Source organism: Macaca fascicularis, chromosome 14 (assembly GCF_037993035.2).
Source record: "Macaca fascicularis isolate 582-1 chromosome 14, T2T-MFA8v1.1".
NCBI lineage: Eukaryota > Metazoa > Chordata > Mammalia > Primates > Cercopithecidae > Macaca > Macaca fascicularis.
In genome coordinates, this window is record NC_088388.1 from 53,651,538 (window position 1) to 53,670,510 (window position 18,973).

At 48.0% G+C, this 18,973-nt stretch overlaps 1 protein-coding gene across 50 annotated transcripts in view; it reads right to left on the bottom strand.

Annotated features, from left to right (window-relative positions):
* MICAL2 (microtubule associated monooxygenase, calponin and LIM domain containing 2) overlaps positions 1 to 18,973 on the bottom strand; it is a 272,353-nt gene that overhangs the window by 238,474 nt on the left and 14,906 nt on the right. For 45 of the 50 annotated variants that reach the window (XR_012423390.1, XR_006692248.2, XR_006692246.2 and 42 more), the window contains exon 1: positions 5,276 to 5,427. The exons of the other annotated variants lie outside the window; for them this stretch is intronic. The gene's annotated coding sequence lies outside the window, so the exon portion shown is untranslated. Of the gene's footprint in view, positions 1 to 5,275; positions 5,428 to 18,973 lie in introns of those variants that run through there. 50 annotated transcript variants of the gene reach the window in all.

Genomic DNA, 18,973 nt, shown 5'->3' on the forward strand with positions numbered 1-18,973 from the left:
GAAAGACGGTAGGGCTACATGGGTTTCATAGCTTCCTGTCTCCCAATCCTCAGTTTTCTTTATTTTCTAACTTTTAGAAAGTCGGGTTATGTTCATCGTGAAAATAACGATCCAAGCAGATATCGAAATCCCAATAGTGCTGCGGCTTTATCTGCCTGTATAACTCCAATTACATGTATAATTCTGTCTACCTACTTCAAATTAGTTGAAAGAAGTCTTCTTTTTTAAGAAAATAAATATTTGGATTTTCCGTTATAAAAATAAAATATTTGTCTTACCAAAACTTTGAAAAAAAGTACTAAAAAGCAAAAGATAAAGGAAAAAGTCAACTCTAACACTGCCATCCAGAGTCAGAAGACTTAAAATTTCATTAGATTTTCTCCTAGGGCAAAAGGCTGGGCCAGGCATAGTGGTTCATCTGTGATCCCAGTACTTTGGAAGGTCAAGGCAGGCGAGTTGCTTGAACTCAGGAGTTTGAGACCAGCCTGGGCAATATAGCAAGACTTTGTCTCTACTAAAATTAAAAAATAAAAATTAAAAGCCTGCCTGTGTTAAAAAGGAAAAAAAGAAAAAATGTCCCAAACAAACCATGTATTCATGTTGAGGGCTGTTTGCAGGGAAGGGCCATTACTGGATGGGTAAAAGATGTCTATCAAGGTGTCCAGCACCCCTAAGGACATTTGGTGAGAGAACCAGGTGTGAAGTCCATTACCAAGAGAAGCAGGTACTTCTCCTGCCCTCCTGAGCCTCTGGTCTCCTTCATTAGGCCACCCACAAAGGTGCCAGTGGTGGTACTAACTCTATAGAACAAATTCAGACAAGACACTTGAAGGTTATAAACACTTATTTTCCATCAGTACCTGCCCCAGTTGTGGATGAATAGTGATTTGAAGAAGGCACCACAACTTGCCCAAGAGTAAGGCAGGTTAGAGAAGGCTCTGGAAGGCACAGGAGAAGCAGCACTGTCCAGAGACAGAAGAAAAAGTGAGTGGTCTCCACCAAGCCCAGGGCCAAGTTTCTGGGTCGCAACATGGTCATTCCTGTGGCGGAATTCAAAGCTTGGACAGAAGTGACCTCAGTCTCCGTCAGCCCCACATGTGACCTGTGGAGGCCAGTTGCTGATCAAGGCACAAACGCAGCTGTCTGGGCTCCCCACCACAAACCAGCGCGGTGAGGGGGAGCAGCAAATAGTTCTTCTATTATTTTAGGATGTTTACAGACTGACGCGTGCTGAGGAAACGTCCACATGTAAGCAAGTCATTTTTTTAAAACCTCTTATCTAAGCACGTGCACTGGTAGTCACACAAATCCATGACTGGGTTCATTAATTCAAAGCACATTTCCTGAGTAGCTATGACACAACTGGACAAATGCTTATGGAGCCTCTGCGTGTCCCAGACACGGCGCTCAGTGCTAAGGATCCAGCACAGCAAAGAGATGGGCTCGTCTTAAGGGACTCCCTATGTAGTGGGGGAGATGGGCAGTTAACACAGAGGGTAATGGCTAGTTAAAGAGGGGGCGCTTCTCCAAACTAAAACCAGGCATAAAAGGACTAATGGCCTAATGCGGCATACAGACTGGATCCTCATTCGAACAAACCAACCCTAAAGGTCATTTCTGACACAATCAAGGTGGACAGGTGATGTCTAAGAAGCACTGTTAATACGTGCAGTAGTGAAATGTGCTTATGCAAGAGAATGTCCTTTTTAAAAGAGTTGTGTACTAGATTATATAAAAGCAAAATGACATGACATTAGACATTTGCTTTAAAATATTTCAGGAATAAATATTCCTTTCAGAGGGAAAGGGAGAAAAAGAGAGAGAGGAAGCCAGCAAGGCATTATCTCAATAACTGCGGAAGCTGGGCAATGAGTACATGGGGCTGATGAAGCTATTATGATTTTGTGTATGTGAAAATGTTTGTAATATTTTTGATGAGAGGACTGCGATACATTCTGGTAGATACCCTCATGGACATAGCTCAAATAAAGGCTAACAAAATACAGAGCAAAGAGCACAGAGGATTTGCAAAACCAGAAAATAAATCTGCCAAGTTTATGAGTGTTTTAAATGCCATTTCATAGTGAGGTGAGAAGACATGTTCATAAATAATTACAATATAGGGTGAGAAAGGGTAAGTACTGTAGCCCCACTCATCTCCAGGAGATACATCCCAAGACCCCCAGTAGATGCCTGAAACCTTGGATAGTACCAAACCCTATATATGCTGTGTTTTTTCCTATACATACAAGAGCGATTAAATTTTCTTTACAAATGAGGTACATAAAGAGATTACAACATTAATGATAAAATAGAACAATTATAACAATATACTGTAATAAAAGCAATGTGAATGTGGTCTCCGTCTCTCTCAAAATACTATATTTTCAGACCATGGCTGACTGTAACTGAAACCTCAAAAGGTGAAACCGCGGATAAGGGAGATGACTGTGCAGCAGAGGAGCTATACCTGCCAAGCCTCCAGAGTTCAGAGACAGCCACAAGCTTTTCCTACTTCCCATAGCATTTAATTCTCCACACTCAAACCTCACTCATACACGCTGTGTGATACAGGCAAGTTGTAACCTTTTTTGTTGTGGTCATTACTAGAGACAGCAGTCTTGCTATGTTGCCCAAGGTGGTCTTGAACTCCTGGCCTCATGGAATCCTCCCACCTCGGCCTCCAAAGTGCTGGTTTTACAGGCATGAGCCACCACACCCAGCCAAGTTGTAACCTTTCTGGGTCTCAGCTTCCTCATCTGTAAAATGCAGTTAACCCCACTTACTTCTTCAGAGGTGAAATGAAACAATAGAATGATGTAAAGAATGAAACATCTCAGCATGATGAACAGTATTCTCTTCTCTCTTTAAAGAACAGAGACTATTAGCCCTCAGAGGGCGTCTAGGATTAGCAATGTTCCACTGAGTTATTCTTTTACCCATACCACGTCCCGTCCTGCCAGAGCCAAGGCTTCCACCAAGAAGACAAGACCTCTACACTTCAGCAGTGGGAAGCAAAGGGTGCAGGCCCATGGCTGGGAGGCGAACCCAGGTATGCGTGTAGACATGGGTGGAGAGAATAGAAACATACCCCAATTATAGGCAGAGAAGGAATCTGGGATCATATGGCTGCTCCTTGTAGCCTGGGAGTGGGCCTCCAATGGCCACAGTCACAACCAGGCATAGTTCTTAAAAGCTGACTTATACTAAAGTATAATTGATTAGTATCAGTTTTCATGATTTTCATGACATCATGAAAATAAGTCATGAAAATCATGACTTATTATGATTTTCTTTTGAAAGAGGAGATGAGCAGAAAGCTAGAGACCTAGGCCTGAAGGAAGAGGGGGGTGGAGATAAAAGTGATGTCATGTTTTTATAGAGTATGTTCAAACTGTATTTCAATTACTCCACAACCATAACACTATACCCCAACACCAGTGCCCCCACAAAAGTCCCACAAAACTAGAATCAGTCCCAAGGTAGAGATTATTTCAGCTAACACAGTCCTCCTAGACTATACCAGAAGCCAGCTTCTCAGAGGTGAGGCCAGGTCAATGGCAGAAGCAGGCTTGCTTCCAAAATAGCACCCAATCCCTCCCCATAGCAATCTGGCCAACACTATCCACTACTCTCGACTAGGGGGAGGATAAGGGGTTTGCAGGTTGAACAACTTGGCTAACCTGGGTCACTTCAACTGTTTTGCCAAAGAAGCATCCCCTGAAATCCTGGTGGAGAGCATCTTTCTGAGGCTGGGAGGCTCTAGTCAGCACGCTGTGGGGCCATAGTCCTGCACACAGCACACCACTTCCCACAGCCATGAAACAAGAGCACTCGACTTACAATGACAGGGCCAGGACCTGGCTCAGACACTTGTTGTGTGACCTTGGGCACCTACCATACCTGAGCCTCTTTCCCCATCTCTAAAATGTGGAGGGCAAAACTTTTAGCGTTTTTGGAGAATAACCATGAAATTGGCTGCAAAAGTGCCACAAGACAAGACCTATTGCCCAGTAAGCACTTAATAAATCCGCCTTCTCTCTGCATGAAGAAAAGTGAGTTCTTATTGTATTAAAGTCTCCACGGCATCGCGCAGGGCTGCCCTGGAGACTGGAGGCCCACTTGTTAGGTCGACTGCCACTGGAGAGGGGGAGCAGGGCAGAGTAGGTGCAGGGGTCAGGGAACCTGGCACAAACATTGGAGGGCCAATTCGCCTCTGGCTTTTCTCCCGTGGGACCTGCCCACAAGGGGCCTGGCTAGTGACTTTATTCTTCACCAAAATCATTGTAGATTGTAGTTAACAGGCGACAACGACAGCAAGAGAGCCGGCACACTGCTCTAGGCCTGGCAGGGCCCTACAGGCTTCCAAATAAAAGTTCTTTCCGCCTCAAAAACCCAGGCCTCAGAATAAACAACGTGGAAGGAGACATACGTTTACTCTGGTTTCCACATCCCCTCATCCCCATCCAGTAAAGGCTGTTCCCAGCTCTGCCAGTGAGGATGGCGGTGAATAAAAATTAACCCCACCTGCCCCGTCTGGTCCAGCAGCGGTTTAGACGCTGTGGGCAAGATTCCACCTCTCCCCGGGACCAGCCAGGCACCCACCGGGCGGGCGCCGCGGACACCCTGTGGGGGTGCTCCTGTGCCTGGAGCGAGCGCGGGCTACTGGGGATGCAGGGGACGCGATGCAGAGCGGACAGTGCCGCGGCCCCTCGGACCACCGCCACGACCCCATCCCGACTCGGCTCCAGATCGCAGCCTGCCAGGCCACTGACATTTGGCCCAAGTTAACTTCCTGTTACTAAAGAGGGAGGGGACAAGGGAGGGGAAAAAGGGCGCCCAGTGAAGAGCTGGAACGGGGGCGTGCAAGGCTCGGAGCCCCAGTCCTGGGAAGTTTGGGGATGGTCTTCTGCCCGGTGACAGGCGGCACTGCAGGCGCGTCACTCCCACCCCGTTGTGGCGCTTGGGATTTTCTAGGCTTGGAACTGCAGGGTTTGGGTGTTGCGGGGCGGAGTAAGGTAGTTCGGCGTGCCGGTGGGAGGCTTTTATTGCGTTCTAATTGGTTCAGAGGCCGGCCAGGGCCGCCCCGGGCTTCCCGGCAGCGCCACCTGCTCGCTGTGCGCCCCGCCGGGTGGGTTTGAGGCAGGGGATGCTGCGGCCGCACCTGACCCTCCCGGGCGTCGGACAAGCCGCAGAGTCCAGCCGGGGCTGGCACGGTCCCCACCCGCGCCCGCCCGCCCTCCCCACCCGGAGGCCAGCGCCGCCCCCGCCTTACCGAAAGTCGCACGGGCTGCCAGGCTCCGGGTCAGCGCCTGCCTCCGCCCTGGCCGCGGGCGCAGCGATCGGGCCCCGCGGGCCACTGGCGGAGCTGGGAGCAAGCGAGGCGGCCCCGCGCAGGCTTAGCCAGCCGAGCGCCTGCGGTTCTGCGCCGCGCGGTGGACCGGGCTGGGGAACGCCCCCGACAGCGGCGCGGCCAATGACAGGACAGCACGGAGCGCGCCCCGCCCCCGTGGGGCCGGCTGTCACTGCCGCGGCCGCTGGCGCACGTGGGCTGTAGCCCGGCCCAGAACGCAGGGAGTGGCCGGGCGCTCCCACCCTGACCCGCGCAGGTCGGAGACCAGGGGAGGGCTGCTGGGAGCGAGGCGTGGTAGCGCTGCGAGATGAAACCCCGGGTGTTGGTATGCGGGTATCAAGGGAGCGGCGAGGGCCTGGGCCTCACGCTCCTTGGTCTAGGAAGCTGGAAAGCAAGCCACCGCATCCCCTTTTGGACATGGGGGAGCGGCATGGCACTTCTAGTACCGACTGTGTACGTCCTGTGGACCTCCCTCTTTACTTGGCTCCTTGACCACCCTGAGCTTCCGCAAACCTCTTTGCTAACTAATAGGATCTTCCCCTTACCTGGCCGTGCTTAGGCTAAAGCTAGTGGGAAGGGGGCGGTGGTGCAGACTACCTGTGTTACCCTTGGTCAGATCACCTAAACACCCTCTACCTTTGGCTGTCAGATCCCTATCTTAATCTCTGCTCTGCCCACCTTCCCGGGTTACCCTTACCTCCCACAGCTCCAGAGAGCAACATTCACAGACAACACAGTGTGAATGGAGTGGGGCCTAGTGAACACTCGGAAGCACTCTGTAGACTACAAATACTATAAAACACCTGTTTAAATGGGTCTTGTAGCAGTTATCATGAAATGGGGATCTCCATGGGCAGAAGCCATGTCTGACTCACCTCTGGAACCCAGGGCACAGGGCTTGACCCAGTGTAAGCATCAGTAAGTGTCCTTTGAACTGAGCTACCTAGGCAGAGGAAAACAGGCAGACTGGAGCACTGAGAAACAGTATTGTGGCTGCAGGCTGCTGGAATTTCCCCAGCACAAGGCCACCTCCAGGAGACACCACGTTCCCTTGCCAGACAAGTGCAAACAGAAAGTTTGCCTCCCCAAACCTGCAGCTTATTATTATTATTTTTTCTCTACTCTACTTCTTGCCATGTAATCCTACTCTCAGCCATTTGGTGTTTACCAGGGATTGTCCTACCTGGCAGCTCTCTTAGCTCTCTCTTCAGAATTCAATCAACTTCCTGTAGATGAACTTTCCAGCAAAAACTGTCCTGCCCAATTTGCAAGGCCCAGTCAGCTTGTTCTCTCAGAGGGCCAGCACTCCAGGCTGATGGAAATCTGCCTGTGATGCCAGCTTGGGTAGTGCCCTTCACACGTGATCTCATCTAAGCCTGGCTTGACAGGTGTGTATTTTATCATCATCCTGTTTCACAGATGTGGAAACTGAGACCAGTGAGGTAAAACAACTGGTCAACGTCACATGGTTAGTAAGTATCAGTCTGGATTTGAGCCAGATCTGGCTCCAGAATCTACATGCCTAGCCACTATGTACTGGGGTCTCTACAGCACTGCCCATGCCTCTAGGGTACTGGACAGGTCAAGTCTAACCCTGAAAGAGCTGCTCTGGGCCTGACCCACTCCCAGTCTATTCAAACCATCTGTCGAGCTCAGGCCAGGGCACTGTAAGGGAGAGGAGACTCCACTGGGCTGGCCCTACCTTATTTGGAAGAGTGATATAGAAAATACAAGGCAGTGAGGAACTTCAGGAAGCAGTGTTACATCTGTCCCTACCTTGACTGCACTGGACATAAAGTCTCTTGCTATTGACCTGTACCTGAGACACCCATGTTGTGGATAGAGATGGAGATAGAATCATTCATTCATTTAACAAACCCTTCTGCAAACCAAATGTGGTCCCTGCACTCACGTAACTTATAATGCAACAGATGAATAATCAGAAGTATACAATGCTGGCCAGACGTGGTGGCTCAGATCCGTAATCCTAGCACTTGGGAAGCTGAGGGCAGATCACCTGAGGTCAGGAGTTCAAGACCAGTCTGGCCAACATGGTGAAACCCTGTCTCTACTAAAAACACAAAAATTATCTGGGCATCATGGCACATGCCTATAATCCTAGCTACTCGGGGGACTGAGGCAGGAGAATCACTTGAACCCGGGAGGTAGAGGTTGCAGTGAGCTGGGATCATGCCACTTTACTCCAGCCTGGGCAACAGCTAGACTCCATCAAAAAAAAAAAAAAAGAAGAAGAAGAAGAAGGAGAAGGAGAAGGGGAAGGGGAAGGAGAAGAAGAAGAAGAAGAAGAAGGAGAAGGAGAAGGAGAAGGAGAAGGAGAAGGGGAAGGGGAAGGGGAAGGGGGGGAAGGGGAAGGGGAAGGAGGAGAAGGAGAAGGGGAAGGGGAAGGGGAAGAAGGGGAAGGGGAAGGGGAAGGGGAAGAAGAAGAAGAAGAAGAAGAAGAAGAAGAAGAAGAAGAAGAAGAAGAAGAAGAAGAAGAAGAAGAAGAAGAAGAAGAAGAAGAAGAAGGAGGAGGAGGAGGAGGAGGAGGAGGAGGAGGAGGAGGAGGAGGAGGAGGAGGAGGAGGAGGAGAAGGAGAAGGAGAAGGGGAAGGAGAAGAAGAAGAAGTGGTGCACAATGCTTTGGGAGCTGTGTTCTTTATTACTCATATTTTTTTCTTTTACAGTTTTATCACCTTACCAATAGCACAACATTCTCCCTTGGTATTAAAACAAGCTTACTGCTATTTCAGGAACACTGTGGGCCAACCAAGTTTAACAAAGATAGCATTGCTCAGCACAGAAGTTGAAGCAACTTAAAAATTAGAAGTTACCAATGCATTCCCAGAAACTTTGCCTCCTTTCCCCTACCCTACTCCCAATCTTTTTAACTCAGGGGGCTCAGATAAGAAAGACTCTTGCTAGGTGGGTCTGAGGGCTGAGAGGTGAGCTTTTCCTTAGATGCAGGGCAACCTGGGAACTGAGAAGGGCTAACTGCATGGAGGGAAATAAAACCTGGGGACTTCTTGAGCCAGTGGCCAGAGCCACTCACCACCTCACACAAGCCACCCTTGCTGACCATCTTCCTGCAGTGTGAAGAGGAGTGGGTTAAGGATGTCACAACTCACCTTCCTCTGTACTAAGCAGTCACCATGTGATATCCTGCTGGGCTGTGACTATGTCTAGGAGTTATACAACTCAGCTCTTCAAATCTAAAGTTAGGGCAAACTTTAGAGGAATATTTATCTAATCCTTTACCTGGCAAATGAAAGAAAAGAAGAGGCCAGGCGTGGTGGCTCATGCCTGTAATCCCAGCACTTTGGAAAGCTGAGGTGGGTGGATCACCTGAGGTCAGGAGTTCAAGACTAGCATGGCCAACATGGTGAAACTCTGTCTCTACCAAAAATACAAAAATTAGCTGGGCATGGTGGCACACACCTATAATTCCAGTTACTTGTGAGACTGAGGCCAGAGAATTCTTGAACCCAGGAGGTGGAGGTTACAGTGAACCAAGATCACACCACTGCACTCCAACCTGGGTGACAGAGCAAGACTCCTTCTCAAAAAAACAAAAGAGTGAGAAGAGAAAAGAAGGAGGGAGGAAGGAAGGAAGGAAGGAAGGAAGGAAGGAAGGAAGGAAGGAAGGAAGGAAGGAAGGAAGGAGGGGAGGGAGGGAGGGAGGGAGGAAAAGAGGGAGAGAGGGAGCAGAGGAGGGAGGGAGGAAGAGAAGAAAGAAGAAGGAAGAAAGGAAGAAAAAGAAAAGAAAAAGAGGCCAGGTGCAGTGGCTCATGCCTGTAATCCCAACACTTTGGGAGGCCAAGGCAGGCAGATCACCTGAGGCTAGGAGTTTGAAACCAGCCTGGCCAATATGGTGAAACCCCATCTCTACTAAAAATACAGAGCTTAGCTGGGCACCATGGTGCGGACCTGTAATCCCAGCTACTCAGGAGGCTGAGGCAGGAGAATCGCTTGAATCCAGGAGGTGGGAGTTGCAGTGAGCCGAGATCACACCACTGCACTCCAGCCTGGGCAACAAGAGCGAAACCCCATCTCAAAAAAAAAAAAAGAAAGAAAGAAAAGGAAAGAAATGGAGGCCCAGAGACAGAAGGGCACTTCTGATGGTCACAGAGTGAGTGAATAAGTGTGTTCCAGGCATGCAATGTCCCTTTCTCACTCTTAGCATGACAGACAAACTAACTCAATCTCTTTATGCAGCAGGCTCAATAGTCTATATTTAATAGCCACCTCCTCCCCAGGCCACTTTTCCAGGATGCTGCTTGTGGAGGTTGTCTGGGAGATGCAGATGGCCACTTAGCATGAGAGGGAGGAAGGGAAGGAAGGCCCAGATTCATCCCTAAATATAGTTTCATCTCAGACGGAAGCAATGGCCTCCACAGCACTATGCATGCCTCCCCCTGAAAGAACCCAGCTGGTGCTCGAGGGCACCATCGGTTATCCACCTGATGGTGTTCAGAGGACTGTGGGGGTGGCAATTCTGGCTTCTTTTGATTTCCAGCCTAGCAATATGCTTGAAGAAAGGTCAGAGTTGAACTAAGTGGACTCCTGATGAGAGATTTTCTGTAATGAAGCCAGGGTGCCTCTCAAGACGTTTGAATGGCAGAGAAGACAGTTGCACCAGGCTCTGGATCTCTTCCTAAATGCCATAGATCTCGAGAAGGGCAAAACAATGAGTGTGGTTCTCACTGGCTTCCTCCCCAAGCTGCTATCAAAGGGCTTTGGTCTTTCAGAAGGAAGAGGAAGACTGGTATCTGGACAGAGTCCAGTGACCTTGTTAAATGATGAGAAAGGGCTGATTGGCCCCAGGAACCTTGGGAGCTGTCTGTGGAGGACTTTCTAAGCCAGGAAGTGGAAACATTTGTATCTCCCACAGACAGACTTAGCAGTGTGTGAGAAGCAATATCCCTGGGGCCTTGTTCTAGCTCTTTATCATCTTCATAGACCTCAGAACAAACTGCTTGTTCATGGATAAAACATCTAAAAGTTTTCAAGGTCACTAAAAACTCATCAAGCCTACCACACTTTAAGTGGCTTTTCCAGAGGTGGTTTAGAGAAAAATGGCACCGGTCTGGGACCTGCTGAAGTCAGTAATGCCCTCGGAGGCACCCCATCATGTTGGGGAATGTGTGCACGTTGCCAGCAATGGTGAGAGAGTCAGTTCTGGAGAGCAGAGAGCTGTGGCTGCAGGCAGGAGGTGACATCCCAGCCAGATATAGCAACCAGAGCAAACAGAGACAGAGCGGATGTGCAGAAAAGAGGGGAAGAAACATAGGGTCATGTAAGTAGTCTGGCCTTAGCCCCAGATAGACTGGGGATTCACAGACAATTGTGAAATCCAGGGGCATAATATAATTCTGACCTCTAGAGATCAAACAATGCCACAAAACCCAGAGCACCCTCATGGCAGGCTGGGCCATACCTGCAGCCTGGGCAGATTCCTGGCCACATAAACCCAAGCCCATTCCAGAACTGCTGTAACTGATGGAGCTTGGGAGACAGCTTTCAACTTGTACTTCCAAACCCTCTCCAGAACAGCTGGCTAGAGGCAAGGACAGGAATATTCTTCTCTGTTCTAATCCAAGGAGGGAACTCAGTCAAGTTCATCTGTCTATCCACCCACCATGTGTCCACCCCAGAAATATGTACAGTGCAGTTAGGCTGCAGGTATCATAGCCAAGTCATTAATAGCACAGACTCTGAAGTCAAGATGACTGGGTTTGAATCCCAGTTCTGCCACTTATTAACTGTGTGACCTTGAGCAAGTGACTTAACCTCCCTGCACAGCAGGCAGTAGGGGAATAGTAATGGGGAGATGCATGCTAGAACAGTGCCAGGCACATAGTAAATGATATGTAAGGGTTTGAGTAAATAAACTTGGTGATGATACCACTAAGGGTATAGAGAACTAGAATCTATAGGAGGCATCAATTCTGTAAGCAAATTCTGGTCAGGGACTTGCCTAGTCCCCAGCCGCAGACTTGTGTATGTGTTATAAAGGCAGGTACTATTTTCATTCACTCCTTAGAGATGAGAAAATGGGATCTTGGAGGAGTGAAACCCCTGGTCCAGAGTCTCCTAGGGGCCAGCATCCGGCAAAATGAATCGAACTGGTGGACTTCCAAGCCAGTGCTCTTTACACTTCCCAATACTGCCTCCCCAGATCTGTCTGGGGTACTGGGGGACAGCGAGGAGGCTGAGGGGAGTGGGAAGACTTCACAGAGATGGCATTCCTTCCACTGAGCCGTGAGAGATGAGTGGCAGGCAGATGGGAAGGAGTGTGGTGAGTGCTCAGGACAGGCAGCAGCTGAAACACGGAATCAGAGATGAGGGGCAGAGCAAGGAACTGCAAGAGATTCCTTCATTCATTCATTGAGCAGATGCTGATTGAGTGCCTGCTGTGTTCTACGCACTATTCTTGGTGGAGGGGATGCAGCAGGGAATAAAACATGAAAGCAATCCAAAATGAAGCTAGAGAGGTGGCAAGAACCACACAGGGGACTGCGGAAGCTAGTTGTTGTATGTGGAGGAGGGAATTAATTGGCCAGCTCCTCCATTCCTGCTTGTTTTGGTAATATCCCTGCCCTCCTGGCTACAGAAATGGACACAGTTCCCAGGCCTGGTCCACCATCAAGCCCCAGTGGTGATCAGTCCAACAGCCAAGCACCTGGTCCAAGCGGAATTCTTTAAGACCAATGTATAGATACAGAGTGAGAGAGGCCCTCTTTCCATGAAAGTTAGGGCTACCAACAATTGTGTGCCATGTGCAACGGACCACAAACCTGACCACAAGAAGAGAATGAGAGAAAGAGACTCCTGTAACTGAAGACTGCAGAGGTGAAAGCTCCAGCCACCTTTCTCTGAGGTTGTCTCAGCTCTGCCCTCCTCTCTGTTGGCTTCTTTCCAGACTGGTTTTCCTCATGGTAGCAAGTGCCATTGCTCTCATTGCTGAACGCTTCCTTATCCACAAGAATATTTCTGGCCCAGCATTCCAAGCATGGTCCTGAGCTTCACTGGATTGGAGTGGGTCACATGCCCAGTTGAACTGGTGCCATAGCCAGAGGAATGGAATGTGCTGATTGTCCATGCAAGTCAAGGTCCCCTCCTAGAGCTGGGGTGGGCTCAGCTTCCCTGAGACACCTGGGGTGCATGGGAGAAGGGGAACATCTGAGTGAACGCTGAGAGCAGTTAGGAAGGAAGGAAGGACACATGGATATATGTCAGGTAGATCTAGCACAGGCAGTTGGTTTGCATATATGCCACTGACTTTCTAATGCAAACATCTCGGACTCTGCCTGAGGGCTCTCCCCTAGCTTCAGCAGCGAGCTCAGCCAATGCACCGGGCAGACCAGAAATACAGGTGATTTAACGCCACAGGGAGCAACCTTCAACACAGTGTGGGCAAGGGTTTGTGGATGTATACCCCTAGTTTCTCACCCCTCAGTGTGAGAAATCTTAAAGGTGGGTTCTCTATCTCTACCTCTGTCTCAGAGAGCCCCAGCAGGACTGGGCCCCACGTGTCACAGCAGTAACCTGTATTGGCTTCCTCCCTGTCGCTTCTCCATCACACTTCCCCGGTCCCTTACTGGTGCTTCCTGTGGTTACTTCCCAATAAACTGCTGACATTCAGACTCTTATCCCAGGGTCGGCTTTTGCAGGAACCCACCTGAAGACAGGAGCAACTCATCTGTGCCCCTGACTTTAAAACTCTTCAGGAGGCTGCTCTGTGTGGTGTGCAACATTGTAACCTCAGTGCACACTGCTTAAACAGCACCAGTGGGCGCCACTGCATCCAGCTAATTTTTGTATTTTTAGTAGAGACAGGGTTTCACCATGTTGGCCAGGCTGGTCTCAAACTCCCGACCTCAGGTGATCCGCCCGCCTCAGCCTCCCAAAGGGCTGGGAGGTGTCAGGAAATGTTTGTTGAAAGAATAAAAGGAAACTATTTAAAACAAACAAAAAATAGACTAGACAAGTGCTTGTACAACCCAGCCACTACTTCTCTAATGAGTCTGAGCCCTAGTTATAGACCTGGGCCCATATGAAATTTCAGAAGAATTTCTACTTTTTACCTCTGGGAAAGTTACATCATCCTGACCTCCTCCCCTATTATCCCCTCCCCACCCCTACTTTCACACATCAGCCCTCACAGTAAGCTTCTAAGTGCAGTACATTTTGTAGTGGATTAATACTTTTAAATGAAAATTAAGTTCCTACCTAACTACTTTTCTCTTAAAAGCTTTCTCCTAGGAACAACTCAGATGCCAAGAGACAACCTAGGGCAGCCCTGGCTCTGATTGGTTCAGAGGGGTGTTCTCCTCCTTTTCAGGTGAACGAGGTGCACAGGGCCATTCCAAGCATTGCTGTGATGGAGCCAAGTGCCCAGATAGAAAAGCCCAAACCAGCTTCACTGGTCAAACTCCCGTGAAAAGAGTTCAGCCTCCAGCAACCTGGATTCCGACCTATGTGCTCCCTAATGGTGTGACATGGAGCAAGCCAGTAGATGGAGATAATAATGCTGTCTTTGGAAGATCAGAGCACAGATCAAATAAGATGGCATATGTAAAGGCTCTCAATTAATGTTACTTGCCTTCCCTCCTATTTATAAGTGTAGTGGCTTTGTATTATAGCAACTTGCTAAGCTAGACCTGTTTCCCAGAATTTCCTTTCCTGGATGGTTCTGAATTAGGACTGGCCATAAGGGATATTTGCATGAAATTAGGAAGGATGTTTTTTTCTGGTTTTTTTTTTTTTTTTTTTTTTTTTTTGAGACTCCATCTCACTCTGGTGCCCAGGCTGGAGTGCAGTAGCACAATCTCAGCTCACTGCAACCTCTGCCTCCCAGGTTCAAGCGATACTCCTGCCTCAGCCTTCTGAGTAGCTGGGATTACAGGCATGCGCCACTGCACCCAGTTAATTTTTGTATTTTTAGTAGAGACAGGGTTTCACCATGTCGGCTAGGCTGGTGTCAAACTCCCGACCTCAGGTGATCCACCCGCCTCAGCCTCCCAAAGGGCTGGAATTACAGGCATGAGCCACTGCGCCCAGCCATAGGAAGCAATCTTTGTGCCAGGTCAGCACAGGTCACCAGGCAACACTGCCGCTCACGTATTGCTGGCATGGGGCAGTTGCCAGGCTTCCAGCTCCTGCAGTTCATGCAGATTCTCCTCCTTCAGCTTTGCTGAATCTAGGGCCAGGTGCGCGTTCACTTATTTGGTGAAATGTGCAACCTTCTTCTAAGGGTCACCACATCGTCCAAGTCAGAGGTGATGAGAAATAGACAGGAATTCCACCTTCTCCTCAAGGGATCCATTTGTCCAAGTTTCAGCTGGCTCTTGATTTGTCCCTCTTCATATTGGGTTTTCTTCTCACCTGATGACCCTGTGGATCTACAGCAATCCAAGTCCACAAGTAAACACTGAGGCAACAGCTTTCTGCAATCTCTTTGTCAGCTCCCACAATTATGTGAACTCTAATTCCTATAGTAATTCCCTCTTCTACATACTAATGATCTTGCTTCCCTGATCAAACCTTAACTGATACAATAGGTAAATAGAAACTGCCATTTTTCAAGAGCCTACAATGGGCCCATATATTACCTTATGTATCTTCACAACATCCATATAGCAGGCTGAGATTTTTAACCCCATTCTACACTTGGGGAAACCAAAGACCAGGGTGGTTAAGTCATAGGAACAGGCAGAACTAGGATTCAAACCCTGGTCTGTCCATCTCCTGAGCCTCAGCTCTTGTCACTTCGTCACTCTGAAACATATCACAAGTACATATCTCATTAGCAGTAAAACTGCTGCAAATGTGATACATACTTATTAGAAATAGGAAAAACTTTTAGATATATCCCAAGACATTACCAAAGGAGTGGCAAAAAAAAAAAAGGAGGCTATCTCCCCCACAAAAGATAGTAAAACACTGATGAAAGGAAATGAATTGTAGACTTGCTGGTCATCAGGTAAGTGGCAGATTGGGCAAACTGGTTTAGGCAATATCTCAAGTGCAGGGGTCTGATCCTTCTGTGTAAGGCAAGGCTGAAAAGAAATTTGACTTCTGGCAGAAATGCAATAGTTGTTTCTCTGCACAGTTTACCACTCAGCATTCTTCCCGCTGGCCAACAATCTCTGACAGTCCAACTGGGAGAAAATCAAAGAAGCCATTGAGTGAAGGCTGCGCTGGGTCTGTGCCCGAGAGTCACAGGATCCCAGAACAAAGTGGGAAGGCACGAGCCACAGCGGCCTTCTAAGAATGCCTGAGCGGCCAGCCCTCGAGGTTTTCTATTTCCCTAAGGACCAAGGGAAGCATCTTAGAACAAGGCTATAGCTGCTCTGTTGACCACAAAGAGCAAAGCAAATTTATGTTGCATGGCTCACTCTGGGCAGAAGAGGGGGAATGGGAACTGGAAGAGGGGCAGAGGGAGGACCAGGAAGGAGATAGCATGAAACATCACCCTATGGATCCAACCTGTCTGTCCATTCCTCCCCTATCCCTCCTGAGCTCGGCTTCAGGCTTAGTGCTCCCCCTTGTAAAAGGCCCGCCCTGTTCCTTTCCACCCAGTGAGAAGACTGTGGTCACCACCTTGGAAAGTCTTCCTTATTGCCCCAGTTCATGCTCCTTCCACATTCTGCAAACAGACTCACCCAGGTCCCCGTGAAGTTTCACATCCTCGCTAGTGGTAGCTTACATGCCTATGACATCTCCTTCAGAGAAGCGCCCTATCTCTAACATCTTCTCCTCCTTGTATTAAACATAGGCTTTGTCTTTTTTATAATCAAAGCTGTGCCCAATTAAAAAGGTCAATCTAAAGGAATAAGGTAAAAATTAAAAAAAGACATTCTCATTATCCAGGGATTGGGGCCATTACACCTTGGAGAATATGGATCAATTCACATTATCAACATATGCACTTATGAAATCTTGTAGTTGTAGAGGCCAGATGAGAGGGCTAAGGGTTTGGGTGTTGTAGTTAAACCAGCTTGGGGTGAAATCTCAAATCTAGCTGTATGACCTTGGATAAATGAGTCTCTGATCCTCAGCTTCCTCTTTCATCGAATGGGGTAGTGAAGTTGTTATAAAGTTGTCATAAAGTTGGCCAGGTGCAGTGGCCCATGCCTGGAATTTCAGCACTTTGGGAGGCTAAGGTGGGCAGATTATTTGAGGCCAGGAGTTCAAGACCAGCCTGGCCAACATGGTGAAATCGTCTCTACTAAAAACACAAAAATTAGCCAGGTGTGGTGGCACACACCTGTAATTCCAGCTACTCGGGAGGCTGAGGCAAGAGAGTCTCTTGAACCTGAGAGGCAGAGGTTGCAGTGAGCAGAGATTATGCCACTGAACTCCAGCCTGGGTAACAGAGCAAGACCCTGTCTCAAAATACAATAAAATAAAATTCAAAGTAAATTCACAGTGTTGTACAACCACCACTCTCTGGTTCCAGAACATTTTTCTTTCTTATATGGGAGCTGCTTCACACATAATTTCAGAACATTTTTATCACCCCAAAAGGAAACCCACGCCCATTAAAGTCACTCCACTCCCCCTTCCTCATAGTCCCCAGCAACTGCTAATCTGTTTTCTGTCTCTATGGAAAAATCACTATCTTTTATCTTCAGACTTTCTCTCTCCTTTAGTTTTTCCTGCAGCATTAATTGTAGTCAAACTTCTCTCATCAAACCAAACTAAAAAAAAGGAAACAAATCACAAAAAGAATGAAAAAAGATTTGACACATCTACTTGAGCCACTGCCCTGTCTCTTACCATCAAACTTCTTTAAGAGTGATCTATCCATACTTTTTCTCTCTGCGTCTTCCAGTTTCACTCACCCTAAACCCTGTAAGTTGGCTCTTGTTAGGATGACAGAGCCCTCCTAGTGGTCAAATCCCTGTTAGAGAGCCAAATATACTTTTGGCTTTTAACTTCCTTAATTTCTTTGCATCATAGGACATAGCTTACCACCCCTCCTTGAAACTCTCTCTTCCCTTTCTCTCTTTTTTTTTTTTTTTTTTTTTTTTTAGAGACAAGGTCTCACTCTGTCACCCAGGCTGGTGTGCAGTGGCGCAATATCCGTTCACTGCAACCTCTGCCTCCCCAGCTCAGGAGATCCTCCTACCTCAGCCTCCCAGGCAGCTGGGACTACAGGCATGCACCACCACACCTGACTATTTTTTTATTATTTGTAGAAATGTGGTTTTGCCATGTTGCCCAGGCTGGTCTCGAACTCCAGAGCTCAAGTGATCCTCCTGCCTTGTCATTCCCAAGTGTTGGTATTACAGGAGTGAGCCACTGTGCCCAGCCATCTTCCTTTGTTTCCCAAACACCACTGCTCCACCTCAATTTTCTATGCCATAAGAGCTTCTCTTCCTGCTCTTCTCCCTCGATGTCTCTCCCTGGGTGACCACATTCCTCACCCCTGTCTCAGCTATCATATGGGCACTGGAATTCCAGCTGTCTCCCAAATTCCAGATTCATGTTCATCTGCCCTTGGATGTTGCTTCCTGGATGCCTTCAACACATCTCAAAGTCAACCTATCCAAAGTGAATTGTTCAAAACCCTCTTAATGATCTACATTCCAAATCTCACTGATAGTATCACCACCCACCCCATTTCCCGAACTAGAATTCTTAGTGCTTCTTCTGTGGTTCTGTGGTTTCTCTCTTTGACTAAATCTTCTTTTCCAATTGGTTAACAAATCCTTTAAATTATAGTTCAGACACATCTCTTGAATCCTCTCCCTCCTATTCATCCCTATTGTTGCTGTCTTAGTTTAGGTTCCCAATATCTCTTCTCTGAACAACTATAATTACCTTTTTAAAAGAGACTGAGTTGCATTCTGTAACCCAGGCTGGAGTGCAGGGGTGCGATCATAGCTCAATGCAGCTTCGAACTCCTGAGGTTCAAGTGATCCTCACGCCTCAACCTCCTGAGTAGCTAGGACTACAGGCATGAACCACCACATCCAGCTAATTTTTTTCTCTCTCTCTTTTTTTAATACATAGGGTCTCAAACTCCTGGGCTCAAGTCACACTCAGATTGCTCCTTCCTACTGTGCTATCCCTAGCCTTTTCAAGCAAACCTCCATTTTAGCATTTGTCACACAGTATGATCACTTACCTGTCTCCTATCCTCTCACCTTGGCCTGCAAAGCACTGGGATTACAGGTATGAGCCACTGTACGCAGCCTATACACCTTTTAAAAAAATTCATGACCAGGTGCAATGGCTCATACCTGTAATCCCAGCACTTTGGGGCTTAGGCAGGAGGATGGCTTCAGCCCAGGAGTTCAAGATCAGCCTGGCCAACATAGCAAAATGCCATCTCTATTAAAAATACAAAAAAAAAAAAATTAGCTGGGCGTGGTGGTGCATGCCTGTAGTCCCAGCTTCTCTGCAGGCTGAGGCACAAGAATCACTTGAACCTGCGAGGCAGAAGTTACAGTGAGCTGAGATCTTGCCACTGCACTCCAGCCTGGGTGACAGAATGAGACTGTGTCTTGACAAAAAAAAAAAAAAGAGTTACATATGTTTTTTCCATAACTGACAGAGTGGTATTTTAAAATACGAAAGTCATCTTATCATTCTCCTATTTAAATGCCTCTAC